We start from the raw sequence: 4,894 nt of genomic DNA on the forward strand, positions 1-4,894 counted from the left end.
TGAGATTCGAGTCGACTCCCAGACAGCTCGAGTCGACTCCAAGACAGCTTCACGTCAAAAGGCAGAAGACCATCTTTCGGAAACTGAGAGCCGAGTCGACTCCAAGGAAGTTCCGAGTCGACTCCAAGACTGGACGAGCCAAAAGACAGAGATCGGAGTTCGGGCTCTGAGATTCGAGTCGACTCCCAGGACAGTCGAGTCGACTCGAGTGGACAAAATTCAAAAATTGGATCCACGGACTTCAGTGGATGAGCCGACTCCAAAATTGCCAAGTCAGCTCCAGAAGTTGACGAGTCGACTCCAGGTCAAGACGAGTCGACTCCCAGTCGTGAAGGCAACTTTAATTCAAATTTGGAAACAGTTGCCGAGTCGACTCCGGAAAAGCTTGAGTCGACTCCCGCTACAGCCGAGTCGACTCCTGATCGCGCGAGTCGACTCCAAACCCACCAACGGTCATATTATCAGGCTGCCGCAGAGTGTTCAGAACGGGCAGAAAAAGCACTCTAACGGCTAGTTTCCGTGGGGTTGGCTTAAAATAGCCACAGAGGACTGTAGCAAGGCAGAGAACAAACCATTCCACTCCAACAATCAAGCATTCAAGCTCTGCAAAACGTGCTCTTCAACGAAAAAAGAGGAAGATCTGCATTTACTGCTTCCAACTACATCTTCCCAGCAATTAAAGCCTCCTTCTCCTGCATTCAAGTCGACTACTCTTTCAGAGGAGACCAGAAGTTTAAGAAGCCATTCCTCATCTCCAATCTAAAAGCGTTTGAGGCTTCTTAACTTCATTTATTGTTCATATTGTTTTCATCTGCTTTTTGAGAAGCTCATTTTCTGTTTTTCTTCTACAACTTGTATTTACTTGGTTCAATCGGGGATTGAATCAAGGGGATTGAGGTTGGTTGGTGAGCCGAGTTAAAACCAACGTGTGTAAGGGTTGATTGTGATCCCGGGAAAACAATCGGGGCGGTTCTAGTCGGTGAGCTGGAAAAACCGACCGAGTTCGTTGTGAGCTCGTAAAACAACAAGTTTGGTTGTGAGCTTGAAAACAACCGGCTGTAATCCAAGGGGGTTATAGTGAATTCCCAAGTGAGACTTGGGGAGTGGACGTAGGAGCAAGGGTTAGCTCCGAACCACTATAAAACCTTGTGTTTGTGTTGGATTGTCTCTCTTCTTCTGCCCCTCACATCACTCACAGCACTTAGCAATTAATTAAATAACTTGCAATAGTTTTTAATTAGTCAACCACATCATTTTAATTATTCGAATTATTTTTAAAACCCAATTCACCCCCCCCCCCCTCTTGGGTTGTCTATCTGGGCAACAAGTGGTATCAGAGCCTAAACTCTTCCACCCAAGAGTTAAAAGATCAAAATGACAACCCATTTGGATCTTCCCACATTGAGGGTCAGTCCACCCAAAGACCCCTTTCTTTAATGGATCCGACTACTCATACTGGAAGGCTAGGATGAGAATATTCATCCAAGCCCAAGACTATGAGATGTGGACCATTGTAGTAAATGGCCCATACATCCCATCCATATATGTAGAGGGTATCAAGGTACCCAAACTAGAAAAGGATTGGGATGAACATGACATGAGGAAGGCACAACTAAACTCTAAAGCTATGAATGTGTTTTATTGTGCCTTGGATAGAAATGAATTCAATAGGGTCTCTACTTGCAACTCTGCAAAAGAGATTTGGGATAGACTTGAAGTGACCCATGAGGGCACGAATCAAGTTAAAGAATCCAAAATTAATATATTGGTTCATAAGTATGAACTATTTAAAATGGATTCTAATGAGACAATCACTAGCATGTTCACTAGGTTTACTGACATTGTCAATGGCCTAAAAAGCCTTGGCAAGAGCTATACTAACAGTGATCTTGTCAGGAAAATACTTCGCTGCCTACCAAGGTCATGGGAAGCCAAGGTGACGGCAATCAAGAAGCTAAAGACTTGAACAAGCTTCCACTTGAAGAGCTCCTTGGATCCCTAATGACTCACGAGCTAACCATGAAGCAACACAGCGAAGAGGAGTCCTCCCACAAGAAAAGGTAATAGCTCTTAAGTCTACTTCATCTAACAAGGACTTGTCTTGCAGTAGCAGCAGTGACGAAGAGAGAATGAGGAAGATGATGGGTGAGGCTCTTCTTGTGCGCAAGTTCAAGAAATTCATCAACCACCAAGAAGTCCTATCATCAAAGGAGAGGCCCCTCAAATTCCTACCGCAAGGACAAAGGTAAGGAAAGGGAAAATGAGGGGATGGGTGTTACGAGTGCAAGAAGCCGGGTCACATAAGAGCTGAGTGCCCCTTACTGAAGAAGGGGAGTAAGTACAAGAAGAAGAAGGCTCTTGTCACAACCACTATCCGACTCCGACTCATCATCCTCCTCATCAGATGATGAACAAGAAGAGAAGGCCAATTTCTGCTTCATGGCCAATGAAAACGAGGTAACTTCCGATACGCATCCTGATTTTCTTTTGATGAACTTTATGATGCATTTAATGAATTAATGGTAGAATATAAGGCCATAAATCTTAAGAATAAAGAACTAAAAATAGCTAATCAATCATACCTACATAAAATACGATAAATTAGTTAAGGATAAGGATTTAATCATCAAAGAAAATATAGAACTTAAGACAAGCAACCAACTTTTAACTCAAAAGACTAGTACCTTAACTAAAGATAATGAAAAACTAACTAAGGAACTTTCAGAACTTAAAAATCATAAACAAATCTTAAATAAGGATCTCACAAAAGAACTTAATGACCTAAAAGCAGAAAATCAAACTCTAACTAAAGAACTTAACAAATACAAACCCTTAGTTGAAAAATTTACATATAGTTCTGAAAATTAAATATGATACTTAATAGTCAACGAGCCGTATTTAATAAAGCGGGTTTAGGGTATAAACCAAGAAATAAACAAAACTTCTTAGTAACTTCTTTGTTAAAGCTGGAGAAACTAAAACTAAGAAAATAAACTTGCTTTTGCTGTGATACTATAGGTCATAAAGCGAATGTGTGTAATTTTAGGAAAAATAAAACAAAAAGAAAAATTAAAAGGGTATGGGTTCCAAAAGGAACCAACTTGACTAACCATGAAGGACCCAAGAAAACTTGGGTACCTAAGATGACATGATTTGCTTGTGTAGGAGTTTCTTGCAGCCAAGGTCAATAAAACTGCTGGTACTTGGATAGTGGCTGCTCAAGGCACATGACGGGTGACAAAGATCAATTTTTCCACCCTTGAAGCTAAGAAGGGAGGTGCTGTGACTTTTGGAGACAACAACCAAGGTCACATCATTGGTATTGGTAAAGTTCAAATCACCCCTTCTACTTTTATTGATAATGTTAGATATGTTGATGGTCTTAAGCATAACTTATTAAGCATTAGTCAATTATGTGATAAAGGGTATGATGTTATGTTTAAGCCATCACTATGCATTATAACAAACCCTAATGATAATAGTTTTAGTTTTTAAAGGGATTAGACGTGGAAATGTATATGTTGTAGACCTAGAAGATCTTGCAAAACATAACCAATGTTTAGTTGTAAATGAAACTAAAGATAATGATGCTAGTTGGTTATGGCACCGTAAGTTAGGTCATGCAAGCATGGACACAATAACTAAACTAGTTAAAAAGAGACTCCGTGATAGGTTTGCCAAAATTAAAATTTGAAAAGAACAAAATATGTGAAGCATGTCAATTTGGCAAACAATCTAGGAACTCTTTTAAATCCATAAATGTGTCTCTACCTCTAGGCCTCTAGAATTATTACACCATGGACCTATTTGGTCCAACTAGAACAACAAGCCTAGGTGGAAATAAATATGGTCTAGTTATAGTAGATGATTACTCTAGGTACACATGGGTCATGTTCCTAGTGCATAAGGATCAAGCATTTTCTATGTTTAAGAAGTTCCATAAGGAAGTAACAAATGCTAGAGAGTCTTCAGTCATAGCCATTAGAAGTGACCATGGTACCGAATTCGAAAATCAGTCATTTAATGAATTTTGTAGTAAGAAGGGGATAACCCATAATTTCTCAGCACCTAGGACACCACAACAAAATGGAGTGGTGGAAAGGAAGAATAGAACACTAGAGGAAATGGCTAGAACTATGTTATGTGAAAGTAACCTCCCTAAGTACTTTTGGGAAGAAGCCATTAATACCTCTTGTCACATACTAAATAGAGTTCTATTGAGACCCATTATAAAGAAAACACCTTATGAACTGTGGAAAACAGAAAACCAAAGGTTAATTATTTTCATGTGTTTGGATGTAGGTGTTTGTGCATAATAATGGGAAAGATAATCTAGGAAAATTTGACCCTAAATCTAATGAAGGAATATTCTTAGGTTATTCTACAACTAGTAAAGCCTATAGAGTCTTTAATAAAAGAACCTTAGTTATAGAAGAATCTATACATGTTGTTTTTGATGACTCTAGTGACATCTCGTCTAGTAAGAAGGTTAATTTTGATGATGATATGGAAATACTTGAAGAAAAGATAGATGAGATGGGATTACAAGATGATAATCAAAAGTTGATTGAAGGAGAATCATCAAGCCAAGAGTCTATTATGGATCATGGGCTAACTAAAGCTTGGAGGTATGCTCATGGGCATCCTAAGGAACTAATTCTAGATGATCCATCTCAACCCGTTAGGATTAGAGCATCCCTTAGGAATTTGAATAACCATCTAGCTTTTGTTTCACACTTTGAGCCCAAACATATAGAAGAAGCCGAAAATGATGTAAATTGATAAATGCAATGCAAGAAGAACTAAACCAATTTACTAGAAACAAAGTGTGGAATCTAGTAGAAAGACCTTCTGAATATCCAATTATTGGTACTAAATGGATTTATAAAAATAA

The sequence above is a fragment of the Phoenix dactylifera genome, chromosome 10 (genome assembly GCF_009389715.1).
Source record: "Phoenix dactylifera cultivar Barhee BC4 chromosome 10, palm_55x_up_171113_PBpolish2nd_filt_p, whole genome shotgun sequence".
NCBI lineage: Eukaryota > Viridiplantae > Streptophyta > Magnoliopsida > Arecales > Arecaceae > Phoenix > Phoenix dactylifera.